The 16,104-nt window shown below is 32.8% G+C and overlaps 11 non-coding genes across 11 annotated transcripts; all 11 read left to right on the top strand.

Moving 5' to 3' along the window:
* The first annotated feature begins 986 nt into the window (after positions 1-986).
* TRNAW-CCA (transfer RNA tryptophan (anticodon CCA)) lies at positions 987-1,058 on the top strand. The gene has a single exon. It is a non-coding gene; the product is annotated as a tRNA-Trp (tRNA).
* Positions 1,059-2,480: 1,422 nt separating this feature from the next.
* TRNAW-CCA (transfer RNA tryptophan (anticodon CCA)) lies at positions 2,481-2,552 on the top strand. The gene has a single exon. It is a non-coding gene; the product is annotated as a tRNA-Trp (tRNA).
* A 1,415-nt stretch (positions 2,553-3,967) lies between these two features.
* Positions 3,968-4,039, top strand: TRNAW-CCA (transfer RNA tryptophan (anticodon CCA)). The gene has a single exon. It is a non-coding gene; the product is annotated as a tRNA-Trp (tRNA).
* Positions 4,040-6,334: 2,295 nt separating this feature from the next.
* TRNAW-CCA (transfer RNA tryptophan (anticodon CCA)) lies at positions 6,335-6,406 on the top strand. The gene has a single exon. It is a non-coding gene; the product is annotated as a tRNA-Trp (tRNA).
* Positions 6,407-7,823: 1,417 nt separating this feature from the next.
* Positions 7,824-7,895, top strand: TRNAW-CCA (transfer RNA tryptophan (anticodon CCA)). The gene has a single exon. It is a non-coding gene; the product is annotated as a tRNA-Trp (tRNA).
* A 1,014-nt stretch (positions 7,896-8,909) lies between these two features.
* Positions 8,910-8,981, top strand: TRNAW-CCA (transfer RNA tryptophan (anticodon CCA)). Its single transcript has one exon. It is a non-coding gene; the product is annotated as a tRNA-Trp (tRNA).
* Positions 8,982-9,995: 1,014 nt separating this feature from the next.
* TRNAW-CCA (transfer RNA tryptophan (anticodon CCA)) lies at positions 9,996-10,067 on the top strand. Its single transcript has one exon. It is a non-coding gene; the product is annotated as a tRNA-Trp (tRNA).
* Positions 10,068-12,365: 2,298 nt separating this feature from the next.
* Positions 12,366-12,437, top strand: TRNAW-CCA (transfer RNA tryptophan (anticodon CCA)). Its single transcript has one exon. It is a non-coding gene; the product is annotated as a tRNA-Trp (tRNA).
* Positions 12,438-13,854: 1,417 nt separating this feature from the next.
* TRNAW-CCA (transfer RNA tryptophan (anticodon CCA)) lies at positions 13,855-13,926 on the top strand. The gene has a single exon. It is a non-coding gene; the product is annotated as a tRNA-Trp (tRNA).
* Positions 13,927-14,940: 1,014 nt separating this feature from the next.
* On the top strand, positions 14,941-15,012 carry TRNAW-CCA (transfer RNA tryptophan (anticodon CCA)). The gene has a single exon. It is a non-coding gene; the product is annotated as a tRNA-Trp (tRNA).
* A 1,014-nt stretch (positions 15,013-16,026) lies between these two features.
* TRNAW-CCA (transfer RNA tryptophan (anticodon CCA)) lies at positions 16,027-16,098 on the top strand. Its single transcript has one exon. It is a non-coding gene; the product is annotated as a tRNA-Trp (tRNA).
* The last annotated feature ends 6 nt before the right edge of the window (positions 16,099-16,104 follow it).

Genomic DNA, 16,104 nt, shown 5'->3' on the forward strand with positions numbered 1-16,104 from the left:
ATAGCTTGATCGATGTTTGGGTTAAGATTGAAAACAGAAACTGGGTAATCCAACTGAAAATAGATTAACACAACGTTGTTGACACAGGTCAGAACAGTTTTTAAAAAAGTGTTTTTTTAATTCTATAGATTAAAATCTTATCAACAATACTTTGATGAGAAATATTATTGGGAATTGAGTTAAAAACATTAATAAATGTAATAAATACCAGGAACACCTATCGCTTTGTTCATACCATTGTCATCTTTGAATTTGTAAGAAAATCAGGCTTATTACTAGAATCTAAACTTTAAACTGGAAATCCCTGAATCGGAACGTGAAGATCCTAATTCATCCTTGTTATTACTTTTCTAAACTGTGATTTAAAGTAGCAAATTTCAAGATGGTGTCTGTATATTTCCTCATGCACTTTACAAGTGAATTATGGGAGCAAGCAAGTTTTACTGCTGTCCTCATACACTGACGGTAGTGCGCCTTACTCCTGGTCAGAATGATGCATGTTTAAATTATGTCACGTTCAAGTATCTCTTTCATCTTTTTAAAAGTTGATCGATGTTTGGGTTAAGATTGAAAACAGAAACTGCGTATTCAAACTGACAATAGATTATCATGATCTTGTTGCCACCTGTCAGGAAAGTGTTTGAAAAATTGCTTTTTTAATTCTACTGAATAAAATCTTTTCAACAATCTTTTGATGAGATATATCATTGGGAACTGAGTTCAAAACAGGAAATTTGTGGCAAGTCAGAAACACCTATTAATTTGTTCATACCATTGTCATCTTTGAATTTGTAAGAAAAAAGGGTTTATTACTATATTCTAAATTTTTAATTGGAAATCCCTGAATCTGAAAGTGAAGACCTTAATTCATCCTTGTTTATATCTTTTCCAAACTGTGATTATAAGTAGCAAATTTCAAGATGGTGTCCATATATTTTATCATGCACTTTTCATGTGAAGTATGGGAGCAACAACACTTTTCAACTGACCTCGTGGCGCAACGGTAGCGCGTCTGACTCCAGATCAGAAGGTTGCGTGTTCAAATCACGTCGGGGTCAATCAGCTCTTTATGTCTTTTCATATCTTAATTGATGCTTGGGTTATTATTGAAAACAGCAACTGCGTAGTCCAACTTGACAAAAGTTAACTCGACTTTGTTGCTACCAGGATGCAGTGTTTAAGAAACTGCATTTTTTAGTTCTACAGATTATAATCGTTTCAAGAGGACTTTGATAAGAATTGTTATTGGGAATTGAGTTCCAAACATTAATAAATGTAATTTATGCCATAAGCACCTATTAATTTATTTTTACCATTGCCATCTTTGAATTTGTAAGAAAAGAGGGTTTATTACCAGATTCTTAATTTTTGACTGGAAATCACTGAATCTGATTGTGAAGATCTTAATTCAACTGTAGTGCTTCTGAATCCATATCAGAAAGTTGTGTATTCAAATCACGTCATGGTCAAGCAGCTCTTTCATATTTTTATAGCTTGATCGATGTTTGGGTTAAGATTGAAAACAGAAACTGGGTAATCCAACTGAAAATAGATTAACACAACGTTGTTGACACAGGTCAGAACAGTTTTTAAAAAAGTGTTTTTTTAATTCTATAGATTAAAATCTTATCAACAATACTTTGATGAGAAATATTATTGGGAATTGAGTTAAAAACATTAATAAATGTAATAAATGCCAGGAACACCTATCGCTTTGTTCATACCATTGTCATCTTTGAATTTGTAAGAAAATCAGGCTTATTACTAGAATCTAAACTTTAAACTGGAAATCCCTGAATCGGAACGTGAAGATCCTAATTCATCCTTGTTATTACTTTTCTAAACTGTGATTTAAAGTAGCAAATTTCAAGATGGTGTCTGTATATTTCCTCATGCACTTTACAAGTGAATTATGGGAGCAAGCAAGTTTTACTGCTGTCTTCATACACTGACGGTAGTGCGCCTTACTCCTGGTCAGAATGATGCATGTTTAAATTATGTCACATTCAAGTATCTCTTTCATCTTTTTAAAAGTTGATCGATGTTTGGGTTAAGATTGAAAACAGAAACTGCGTATTCTAACTGACAATAGATTATCATGATCTTGTTGCCACCTGTCAGGAAAGTGTTTGAAAAATTGCTTTTTTAATTCTACTGAATAAAATCTTTTCAACAATCCTTTGATGAGATATATCATTGGGAACTGAGTTCAAAACAGGAAATTTGTGGCAAGTCAGAAACACCTATTAATTTGTTCATACCATTGTCATCTTTGAATTTGTAAGAAAAAAGGGTTTATTACTACTGTATATTCTAAATTTTTAATTGGAAATCCCTGAATCTGAAAGTGAAGACCTTAATTCATCCTTGTTTATATCTTTTCCAAACTGTGATTATAAGTAGCAAATTTCAAGATGGTGTCCATATATTTTATCATGCACTTTTCATGTGAAGTATGGGAGCAACTACACTTTTCAACTGACCTCGTGGCGCAACGGTAGCGCGTCTGACTCCAGATCAGAAGGTTGCGTGTTCAAATCACGTCGGGGTCAATCAGCTCTTTATGTCTTTTCATATCTTAATTGATGCTTGGGTTATTATTGAAAACAGCAACTGCGTAGTCCAACTTGACAAAAGTTAACTCGACTTTGTTGCTACCAGGCTGCAGTGTTTAAGAAACTGCATTTTTTAGTTCTACAGATTATAATCGTTTCAAGAGGACTTTGATAAGAATTGTTATTGGGAATTGAGTTCCAAACATTAATAAATGTAATTAATGCCATAAGCACCTATTAATTTATTTTTACCATTGCCATCTTTGAATTTGTAAGAAAAGAGGGTTTATTACCAGATTCTTAATTTTTGACTGGAAATCACTGAATCTGATTGTGAAGATCTTAATTCAACTGTAGTGCTTCTGAATCCATATCAGAAAGTTGTGTATTCAAATCACGTCATGGTCAAGCAGCTCTTTCATATTTTTATAGCTTGATCGATGTTTGGGTTAAGATTGAAAACAGAAACTGGGTAATCTAACTGAAAACAGATTAACACAACGTTGTTGACACAGGTCAGAACAGTTTTTAAAAAAGTGTTTTTTTAATTCTATAGATTAAAATCTTATCAACAATACTTTGATGAGAAATATTATTGGGAATTGAGTTAAAAACATTAATAAATGTAATAAATGCCAGGAACACCTATCGCTTTGTTCATACCATTGTCATCTTTGAATTTGTAAGAAAATCAGGCTTATTACTAGAATCTAAACTTTAAACTGGAAAACCCTGAATCGGAACGTGAAGATCCTAATTCATCCTTTTTACTTTTCTAAACTGTGATTTAAAGTAGCACATTTCAAGATGGTGTCTGTATATTTCCTCATGCACTTTACAAGTGAATTATGGGAGCAAGCAAGTTTTACTGCTGTCCTCATACACTGACGGTAGTGCGCCTTACTCCTGGTCAGAATGATGCATGTTTAAATTATGTCACATTCAAGTATCTCTTTCATCTTTTTAAAAGTTGATCGATGTTTGGGTTAAGATTGAAAACAGAAACTGCGTATTCTAACTGACAATAGATTATCATGATCTTGTTGCCACCTGTCAGGAAAGTGTTTGAAAAATTGCTTTTTTAATTCTACTGAATAAAATCTTTTCAACAATCCTTTGATGAGATATATCATTGGGAACTTCAAAACAGGAAATTTGTGGCAAGTCAGAAACACCTATTAATTTGTTCATACCATTGTCATCTTTGAATTTGTAAGAAAAAAGGGTTTATTACTACTGTATATTCTAAATTTTTAATTGGAAATCCCTGAATCTGAAAGTGAAGACCTTAATTCATCCTTGTTTATATCTTTTCCAAACTGTGATTATAAGTAGCAAATTTCAAGATGGTGTCCATATATTTTATCATGCACTTTTCATGTGAAGTATGGGAGCAACTACACTTTTCAACTGACCTCGTGGCGCAACGGTAGCGCGTCTGACTCCAGATCAGAAGGTTGCGTGTTCAAATCACGTCGGGGTCAATCAGCTCTTTATGTCTTTTCATATCTTAATTGATGCTTGGGTTATTATTGAAAACAGCAACTGCGTAGTCCAACTTGACAAAAGTTAACTCGACTTTGTTGCTACCAGGCTGCAGTGTTTAAGAAACTGCATTTTTTAGTTCTACAGATTATAATCGTTTCAAGAGGACTTTGATAAGAATTGTTATTGGGAATTGAGTTCCAAACATTAATAAATGTAATTAATGCCATAAGCACCTATTAATTTATTTTTACCATTGCCATCTTTGAATTTGTAAGAAAAGAGGGTTTATTACCAGATTCTTAATTTTTGACTGGAAATCACTGAATCTGATTGTGAAGATCTTAATTCAACTGTAGTGCTTCTGAATCCATATCAGAAAGTTGTGTATTTAAATCACGTCATGGTCAAGCAGCTCTTTCATATTTTTATAGCTTGATCGATGTTTGGGTTAAGATTGAAAACAGAAACTGGGTAATCCAACTGAAAACAGATTAACACAACGTTGTTGACACAGGTCAGAACAGTTTTTAAAAAAGTGTTTTTTTAATTCTATAGATTAAAATCTTATCAACAATACTTTGATGAGAAATATTATGGGGAATTGAGTTAAAAACATTAATAAATGTAATAAATGCCAGGAACACCTATCGCTTTGTTCATACCATTGTCATCTTTGAATTTGTAAGAAAATCAGGCTTATTACTAGAATCTAAACTTTAAACTGGAAAACCCTGAATCGGAACGTGAAGATCCTAATTCATCCTTTTTACTTTTCTAAACTGTGATTTAAAGTAGCACATTTCAAGATGGTGTCTGTATATTTCCTCATGCACTTTACAAGTGAATTATGGGAGCAAGCAAGTTTTACTGCTGTCCTCATACACTGACGGTAGTGCGCCTTACTCCTGGTCAGAATGATGCATGTTTAAATTATGTCACGTTCAAGTATCTCTTTCATCTTTTTAAAAGTTGATCGATGTTTGGGTTAAGATTGAAAACAGAAACTGCGTATTCTAACTGACAATAGATTATCATGATCTTGTTGCCACCTGTCAGGAAAGTGTTTGAAAAATTGCTTTTTTAATTCTACTGAATAAAATCTTTTCAACAATCCTTTGATGAGATATATCATTGGGAACTGAGTTCAAAACAGGAAATTTGTGGCAAGTCAGAAACACCTATTAATTTGTTCACTGAATCTGATTGTGAAGATCTTAATTCAACTGTAGTGCTTCTGAATCCATATCAGAAAGTTGTGTATTCAAATCACGTCATGGTCAAGCAGCTCTTTCATATTTTTATAGCTTGATCGATGTTTGGGTTAAGATTGAAAACAGAAACTGGGTAATCCAACTGAAAATAGATTAACACAACGTTGTTGACACAGGTCAGAACAGTTTTTAAAAAAGTGTTTTTTTAATTCTATAGATTAAAATCTTATCAACAATACTTTGATGAGAAATATTATTGGGAATTGAGTTAAAAACATTAATAAATGTAATAAATGCCAGGAACACCTATCGCTTTGTTCATACCATTGTCATCTTTGAATTTGTAAGAAAATCAGGCTTATTACTAGAATCTAAACTTTAAACTGGAAATCCCTGAATCGGAACGTGAAGATCCTAATTCATCCTTGTTATTACTTTTCTAAACTGTGATTTAAAGTAGCAAATTTCAAGATGGTGTCTGTATATTTCCTCATGCACTTTACAAGTGAATTATGGGAGCAAGCAAGTTTTACTGCTGTCCTCATACACTGACGGTAGTGCGCCTTACTCCTGGTCAGAATGATGCATGTTTAAATTATGTCACGTTCAAGTATCTCTTTCATCTTTTTAAAAGTTGATCGATGTTTGGGTTAAGATTGAAAACAGAAACTGCGTATTCTAACTGACAATAGATTATCATGATCTTGTTGCCACCTGTCAGGAAAGTGTTTGAAAAAATGCTTTTTTAATTCTACTGAATAAAATCTTTTCAACAATCCTTTGATGAGATATATCATTGGGAACTGAGTTCAAAACAGGAAATTTGTGGCAAGTCAGAAACACCTATTAATTTGTTCATACCATTGTCATCTTTGAATTTGTAAGAAAAAAGGGTTTATTACTACTGTATATTCTAAATTTTTAATTGGAAATCCCTGAATCTGAAAGTGAAGACCTTAATTCATCCTTGTTTATATCTTTTCCAAACTGTGATTATAAGTAGCAAATTTCAAGATGGTGTCCATATATTTTATCATGCACTTTTCATGTGAAGTATGGGAGCAACAACACTTTTCAACTGACCTCGTGGCGCAACGGTAGCGCGTCTGACTCCAAATCAGAAGGTTGCGTGTTCAAATCACGTCGGGGTCAATCAGCTCTTTATGTCTTTTCATATCTTAATTGATGCTTGGGTTATTATTGAAAACAGCAACTGCGTAGTCCAACTTGACAAAAGTTAACTCGACTTTGTTGCTACCAGGCTGCAGTGTTTAAGAAACTGCATTTTTTAGTTCTACAGATTATAATCGTTTCAAGAGGACTTTGATAAGAATTGTTATTGGGAATTGAGTTCCAAACATTAATAAATGTAATTAATGCCATAAGCACCTATTAATTTATTTTTACCATTGCCATCTTTGAATTTGTAAGAAAAGAGGGTTTATTACCAGATTCTTAATTTTTGACTGGAAATCACTGAATCTGATTGTGAAGATCTTAATTCAACTGTAGTGCTTCTGAATCCATATCAGAAAGTTGTGTATTCAAATCACGTCATGGTCAAGCAGCTCTTTCATATTTTTATAGCTTGATCGATGTTTGGGTTAAGATTGAAAACAGAAACTGGGTAATCCAAATGAAAATAGATTAACACAACGTTGTTGACACAGGTCAGAACAGTTTTTAAAAAAGTGTTTTTTTAATTCTATAGATTAAAATCTTATCAACAATACTTTGATGAGAAATATTATTGGGAATTGAGTTAAAAACATTAATAAATGTAATAAATGCCAGGAGCACCTATCGCTTTGTTCATACCATTGTCATCTTTGAATTTGTAAGAAAATCAGGCTTATTACTAGAATCTAAACTTTAAACTGGAAATCCCTGAATCGGAACGTGAAGATCCTAATTCATCCTTGTTATTACTTTTCTAAACTGTGATTTAAAGTAGCAAATTTCAAGATGGTGTCTGTATATTTCCTCATGCACTTTACAAGTGAATTATGGGAGCAAGCAAGTTTTACTGCTGTCCTCATACACTGACGGTAGTGCGCCTTACTCCTGGTCAGAATGATGCATGTTTAAATTATGTCACGTTCAAGTATCTCTTTCATCTTTTTAAAAGTTGATCGATGTTTGGGTTAAGATTGAAAACAGAAACTGCGTATTCTAACTGACAATAGATTATCATGATCTTGTTGCCACCTGTCAGGAAAGTGTTTGAAAAATTGCTTTTTTAATTCTACTGAATAAAATCTTTTCAACAATCCTTTGATGAGATATATCATTGGGAACTGAGTTCAAAACAGGAAATTTGTGGCAAGTCAGAAACACCTATTAATTTGTTCATACCATTGTCATCTTTGAATTTGTAAGAAAAAAGGGTTTATTACTATATTCTAAATTTTTAATTGGAAATCCCTGAATCTGAAAGTGAAGACATTAATTCATCCTTGTTTATACCTTTTCCAAACTGTGATTATAAGTAGCAAATTTCAAGATGGTGTCCATATATTTTATCATGCACTTTTCATGTGAAGTATGGGAGCAACAACACTTTTCAACTGACCTCGTGGAGCAACGGTAGCGCGTCTGACTCCAGATCAGAAGGTTGCGTGTTCAAATCACGTCGGGGTCAATCAGCTCTTTATGTCTTTTCATATCTTAATTGATGCTTGGGTTATTATTGAAAACAGCAACTGCGTAGTCCAACTTGACAAAAGTTAACTCGACTTTGTTGCTACCAGGCTGCAGTGTTTAAGAAACTGCATTTTTTAGTTCTACAGATTATAATCATTTCAAGAGGACTTTGATAAGAATTGTTATTGGGAATTGAGTTCCAAACATTAATAAATGTAATTAATGCCATAAGCATCTATTAATTTATTTTTACCATTGCCATCTTTGAATTTGTAAGAAAAGAGGGTTTATTACCAGATTCTTAATTTTTGACTGGAAATCACTGAATCTGATTGTGAAGATCTTAATTCAACTGTAGTGCTTCTGAATCCATATCAGAAAGTTGTGTATTCAAATCACGTCTTGGTCAAGCAGCTCTTTCATATTTTTATAGCTTGATCGATGTTTGGGTTAAGATTGAAAACAGAAACTGGGTAATCCAACTGAAAATAGATTAACACAACGTTGTTGACACAGGTCAGAACAGTTTTTAAAAAAGTGTTTTTTTAATTCTATAGATTAAAATCTTATCAACAATACTTTGATGAGAAATATTATTGGGAATTGAGTTAAAAACATTAATAAATGCCAGGAACACCTATCGCTTTGTTCATACCATTGTCATCTTTGAATTTGTAAGAAAATCAGGCTTATTACTAGAATCTAAACTTTCTACCTTTGATGAGATATATCATTGGGAACTGAGTTCAAAACAGGAAATTTGTGGCAAGTCAGAAACACCTATTAATTTGTTCATACCATTGTCATCTTTGAATTTGTAAGAAAAAAGGGTTTATTACTATATTCTAAATTTTTAATTGGAAATCCCTGAATCTGAAAGTGAAGACCTTAATTCATCCTTGTTTATATCTTTTCCAAACTGTGATTGTAAGTAGCAAATTTCAAGATGGTGTCCATATATTTTATCATGCACTTTTCATGTGAAGTATGGGAGCAACAACTCTTTTCAACTGACCTCGTGGCGAAACGGTAGCGCGTCTGACTCCAGATCAGAAGGTTGTGTGTTCAAATCACTTCGAGGTCAACCAGCTCTTTATGTCTTTTCATATCTTAATTGATGCTTGGGTTATTATTGAAAACAGCAACTGCGTAGTCCAACTTGACAAAAGTTAACTCGACTTTGTTGCTACCAGGCTGCAGTGTTTAAGAAACTGCATTTTTTAGTTCTACAGATTATAATCATTTCAAGAGGACTTTGATAAGAATTGTTATTGGGAATTGAGTTCCAAACATTAATAAATGTAATTAATGCCATAAGCATCTATTAATTTATTTTTACCATTGCCATCTTTGAATTTGTAAGAAAAGAGGGTTTATTACCAGATTCTTAATTTTTGACTGGAAATCACTGAATCTGATTGTGAAGATCTTAATTCAACTGTAGTGCTTCTGAATCCATATCAGAAAGTTGTGTATTCAAATCACGTCTTGGTCAAGCAGCTCTTTCATATTTTTATAGCTTGATCGATGTTTGGGTTAAGATTGAAAACAGAAACTGGGTAATCCAACTGAAAATAGATTAACACAACGTTGTTGACACAGGTCAGAACAGTTTTTAAAAAAGTGTTTTTTTAATTCTATAGATTAAAATCTTATCAACAATACTTTGATGAGAAATATTATTGGGAATTGAGTTAAAAACATTAATAAATGCCAGGAACACCTATCGCTTTGTTCATACCATTGTCATCTTTGAATTTGTAAGAAAATCAGGCTTATTACTAGAATCTAAACTTTCTACCTTTGATGAGATATATCATTGGGAACTGAGTTCAAAACAGGAAATTTGTGGCAAGTCAGAAACACCTATTAATTTGTTCATACCATTGTCATCTTTGAATTTGTAAGAAAAAAGGGTTTATTACTATATTCTAAATTTTTAATTGGAAATCCCTGAATCTGAAAGTGAAGACCTTAATTCATCCTTGTTTATATCTTTTCCAAACTGTGATTGTAAGTAGCAAATTTCAAGATGGTGTCCATATATTTTATCATGCACTTTTCATGTGAAGTATGGGAGCAACACCACTTTTCAACTGACCTCGTGGCGCAACGGTAGCGCGTCTGACTCCAGATCAGAAGGTTGTGTGTTCAAATCACTTCGAGGTCAACCAGCTCTTTATGTCTTTTCATATCTTGATTGATGTTTGGGTTATTATTGAAAACAGCAACTGCGTAGTCCAACTTGACAAAAGTTAACTCGACTTTGTTGCTACCAGGCTGCAGTGTTTAAGAAACTGCATTTTTTAGTTCTACAGATTATAATCATTTCAAGAGGACTTTAATAAGAATTGTTATTGGGAATTGAGTTCCAAACATTAATAAATGTAATTAATGCCATAAGCACCTATTAATTTATTTTTACCATTGCCATCTATGAATTTGTAAGAAAAGAGGGTTTATTACCAGATTCTTAATTTTTGACTGGAAATCACTGAATCTGATTGTGAAGATCTTAATTCAACTGTAGTGCTTCTGAATCCATATCAGAAAGTTGTGTATTCAAATCACGTCATGGTCAAGCAGCTCTTTCATATTTTTATAGCTTGATCGATGTTTGGGTTAAGATTGAAAACAGAAACTGGGTAATCCAACTGAAAATAGATTAACACAACGTTGTTGACACAGGTCAGAACAGTTTTTAAAAAAGTGTTTTTTTAATTCTATAAATTAAAATCTTATCAACAATACTTTGATGAGAAATATTATTGGGAATTGAGTGAAAAACATTAATAAATGTAATAAATGCCAGGAACACCTATCGCTTTGTTCATACCATTGTCATCTTTGAATTTGTAAGAAAATCAGGCTTATTACTAGAATCTAAACTTTAAACTGGAAATCCCTGAATCGGAACGTGAAGATCCTAATTCATCCTTGTTATTACTTTTCTAAACTGTGATTTAAAGTAGCAAATTTCAAGATGGTGTCTGTATATTTCCTCATGCACTTTACAAGTGAATTATGGGAGCAAGCAAGTTTTACTGCTGTCCTCATACACTGATGGTAGTGCGCCTTACTCCTGGTCAGAATGATGCATGTTTAAATTATGTCACGTTCAAGTATCTCTTTCATCTTTTTAAAAGTTGATCGATGTTTGGGTTAAGATTGAAAACAGAAACTGCGTATTCTAACTGACAATAGATTATCATGATCTTGTTGCCACCTGTCAGGAAAGTGTTTGAAAAATTGCTTTTTTAATTCTACTGAATAAAATCTTTTCAACAATCCTTTGATGAGATATATCATTGGGAACTGAGTTCAAAACAGGAAATTTGTGGCAAGTCAGAAACACCTATTAATTTGTTCACTGAATCTGATTGTGAAGATCTTAATTCAACTGTAGTGCTTCTGAATCCATATCAGAAAGTTGTGTATTCAAATCACGTCATGGTCAAGCAGCTCTTTCATATTTTTATAGCTTGATCGATGTTTGGGTTAAGATTGAAAACAGAAACTGGGTAATCCAACTGAAAATAGATTAACACAACGTTGTTGACACAGGTCAGAACAGTTTTTAAAAAAGTGTTTTTTTAATTCTATAGATTAAAATCTTATCAACAATACTTTGATGAGAAATATTATTGGGAATTGAGTTAAAAACATTAATAAATGTAATAAATGCCAGGAACACCTATCGCTTTGTTCATACCATTGTCATCTTTGAATTTGTAAGAAAATCAGGCTTATTACTAGAATCTAAACTTTAAACTGGAAATCCCTGAATCGGAACGTGAAGATCCTAATTCATCCTTGTTATTACTTTTCTAAACTGTGATTTAAAGTAGCAAATTTCAAGATGGTGTCTGTATATTTCCTCATGCACTTTACAAGTGAATTATGGGAGCAAGCAAGTTTTACTGCTGTCCTCATACACTGACGGTAGTGCGCCTTACTCCTGGTCAGAATGATGCATGTTTAAATTATGTCACGTTCAAGTATCTCTTTCATCTTTTTAAAAGTTGATCGATGTTTGGGTTAAGATTGAAAACAGAAACTGCGTATTCTAACTGACAATAGATTATCATGATCTTGTTGCCACCTGTCAGGAAAGTGTTTGAAAAAATGCTTTTTTAATTCTACTGAATAAAATCTTTTCAACAATCCTTTGATGAGATATATCATTGGGAACTGAGTTCAAAACAGGAAATTTGTGGCAAGTCAGAAACACCTATTAATTTGTTCATACCATTGTCATCTTTGAATTTGTAAGAAAAAAGGGTTTATTACTACTGTATATTCTAAATTTTTAATTGGAAATCCCTGAATCTGAAAGTGAAGACCTTAATTCATCCTTGTTTATATCTTTTCCAAACTGTGATTATAAGTAGCAAATTTCAAGATGGTGTCCATATATTTTATCATGCACTTTTCATGTGAAGTATGGGAGCAACAACACTTTTCAACTGACCTCGTGGCGCAACGGTAGCGCGTCTGACTCCAAATCAGAAGGTTGCGTGTTCAAATCACGTCGGGGTCAATCAGCTCTTTATGTCTTTTCATATCTTAATTGATGCTTGGGTTATTATTGAAAACAGCAACTGCGTAGTCCAACTTGACAAAAGTTAACTCGACTTTGTTGCTACCAGGCTGCAGTGTTTAAGAAACTGCATTTTTTAGTTCTACAGATTATAATCGTTTCAAGAGGACTTTGATAAGAATTGTTATTGGGAATTGAGTTCCAAACATTAATAAATGTAATTAATGCCATAAGCACCTATTAATTTATTTTTACCATTGCCATCTTTGAATTTGTAAGAAAAGAGGGTTTATTACCAGATTCTTAATTTTTGACTGGAAATCACTGAATCTGATTGTGAAGATCTTAATTCAACTGTAGTGCTTCTGAATCCATATCAGAAAGTTGTGTATTCAAATCACGTCATGGTCAAGCAGCTCTTTCATATTTTTATAGCTTGATCGATGTTTGGGTTAAGATTGAAAACAGAAACTGGGTAATCCAACTGAAAATAGATTAACACAACGTTGTTGACACAGGTCAGAACAGTTTTTAAAAAAGTGTTTTTTTAATTCTATAGATTAAAATCTTATCAACAATACTTTGATGAGAAATATTATTGGGAATTGAGTTAAAAACATTAATAAATGTAATAAATGCCAGGAGCACCTATCGCTTTGTTCATACCATTGTCATCTTTGAATTTGTAAGAAAATCAGGCTTATTACTAGAATCTAAACTTTAAACTGGAAATCCCTGAATCGGAACGTGAAGATCCTAATTCATCCTTGTTATTACTTTTCTAAACTGTGATTTAAAGTAGCAAATTTCAAGATGGTGTCTGTATATTTCCTCATGCACTTTACAAGTGAATTATGGGAGCAAGCAAGTTTTACTGCTGTCCTCATACACTGACGGTAGTGCGCCTTACTCCTGGTCAGAATGATGCATGTTTAAATTATGTCACGTTCAAGTATCTCTTTCATCTTTTTAAAAGTTGATCGATGTTTGGGTTAAGATTGAAAACAGAAACTGCGTATTCTAACTGACAATAGATTATCATGATCTTGTTGCCACCTGTCAGGAAAGTGTTTGAAAAATTGCTTTTTTAATTCTACTGAATAAAATCTTTTCAACAATCCTTTGATGAGATATATCATTGGGAACTGAGTTCAAAACAGGAAATTTGTGGCAAGTCAGAAACACCTATTAATTTGTTCATACCATTGTCATCTTTGAATTTGTAAGAAAAAAGGGTTTATTACTATATTCTAAATTTTTAATTGGAAATCCCTGAATCTGAAAGTGAAGACATTAATTCATCCTTGTTTATACCTTTTCCAAACTGTGATTATAAGTAGCAAATTTCAAGATGGTGTCCATATATTTTATCATGCACTTTTCATGTGAAGTATGGGAGCAACAACACTTTTCAACTGACCTCGTGGAGCAACGGTAGCGCGTCTGACTCCAGATCAGAAGGTTGCGTGTTCAAATCACGTCGGGGTCAATCAGCTCTTTATGTCTTTTCATATCTTAATTGATGCTTGGGTTATTATTGAAAACAGCAACTGCGTAGTCCAACTTGACAAAAGTTAACTCGACTTTGTTGCTACCAGGCTGCAGTGTTTAAGAAACTGCATTTTTTAGTTCTACAGATTATAATCATTTCAAGAGGACTTTGATAAGAATTGTTATTGGGAATTGAGTTCCAAACATTAATAAATGTAATTAATGCCATAAGCATCTATTAATTTATTTTTACCATTGCCATCTTTGAATTTGTAAGAAAAGAGGGTTTATTACCAGATTCTTAATTTTTGACTGGAAATCACTGAATCTGATTGTGAAGATCTTAATTCAACTGTAGTGCTTCTGAATCCATATCAGAAAGTTGTGTATTCAAATCACGTCTTGGTCAAGCAGCTCTTTCATATTTTTATAGCTTGATCGATGTTTGGGTTAAGATTGAAAACAGAAACTGGGTAATCCAACTGAAAATAGATTAACACAACGTTGTTGACACAGGTCAGAACAGTTTTTAAAAAAGTGTTTTTTTAATTCTATAGATTAAAATCTTATCAACAATACTTTGATGAGAAATATTATTGGGAATTGAGTTAAAAACATTAATAAATGCCAGGAACACCTATCGCTTTGTTCATACCATTGTCATCTTTGAATTTGTAAGAAAATCAGGCTTATTACTAGAATCTAAACTTTCTACCTTTGATGAGATATATCATTGGGAACTGAGTTCAAAACAGGAAATTTGTGGCAAGTCAGAAACACCTATTAATTTGTTCATACCATTGTCATCTTTGAATTTGTAAGAAAAAAGGGTTTATTACTATATTCTAAATTTTTAATTGGAAATCCCTGAATCTGAAAGTGAAGACCTTAATTCATCCTTGTTTATATCTTTTCCAAACTGTGATTGTAAGTAGCAAATTTCAAGATGGTGTCCATATATTTTATCATGCACTTTTCATGTGAAGTATGGGAGCAACAACTCTTTTCAACTGACCTCGTGGCGAAACGGTAGCGCGTCTGACTCCAGATCAGAAGGTTGTGTGTTCAAATCACTTCGAGGTCAACCAGCTCTTTATGTCTTTTCATATCTTAATTGATGCTTGGGTTATTATTGAAAACAGCAACTGCGTAGTCCAACTTGACAAAAGTTAACTCGACTTTGTTGCTACCAGGCTGCAGTGTTTAAGAAACTGCATTTTTTAGTTCCACAGATTATAATCATTTCAAGAGGACTTTGATAAGAATTGTTATTGGGAATTGAGTTCCAAACATTAATAAATGTAATTAATGCCATAAGCATCTATTAATTTATTTTTACCATTGCCATCTTTGAATTTGTAAGAAAAGAGGGTTTATTACCAGATTCTTAATTTTTGACTGGAAATCACTGAATCTGATTGTGAAGATCTTAATTCAACTGTAGTGCTTCTGAATCCATATCAGAAAGTTGTGTATTCAAATCACGTCTTGGTCAAGCAGCTCTTTCATATTTTTATAGCTTGATCGATGTTTGGGTTAAGATTGAAAACAGAAACTGGGTAATCCAACTGAAAATAGATTAACACAACGTTGTTGACACAGGTCAGAACAGTTTTTAAAAAAGTGTTTTTTTAATTCTATAGATTAAAATCTTATCAACAATACTTTGATGAGAAATATTATTGGGAATTGAGTTAAAAACATTAATAAATGCCAGGAACACCTATCGCTTTGTTCATACCATTGTCATCTTTGAATTTGTAAGAAAATCAGGCTTATTACTAGAATCTAAACTTTCTACCTTTGATGAGATATATCATTGGGAACTGAGTTCAAAACAGGAAATTTGTGGCAAGTCAGAAACACCTATTAATTTGTTCATACCATTGTCATCTTTGAATTTGTAAGAAAAAAGGGTTTATTACTATATTCTAAATTTTTAATTGGAAATCCCTGAATCTGAAAGTGAAGACCTTAATTCATCCTTGTTTATATCTTTTCCAAACTGTGATTGTAAGTAGCAAATTTCAAGATGGTGTCCATATATTTTATCATGCACTTTTCATGTGAAGTATGGGAGCAACAACACTTTTCAACTGACCTCGTGGCGAAACGGTAGCGCGTCTGACTCCAGATCAGAAGGTTGTGTGTTCAAATCACTTCGAGGTCAACCAGC

This window comes from Dendrobates tinctorius, unplaced genomic scaffold, assembly GCF_039654945.1.
Source record: "Dendrobates tinctorius isolate UK_male_01 unplaced genomic scaffold, ASM3965494v1 ptg000178l, whole genome shotgun sequence".
NCBI classification, from domain to species: Eukaryota; Metazoa; Chordata; class Amphibia; order Anura; family Dendrobatidae; genus Dendrobates; species Dendrobates tinctorius.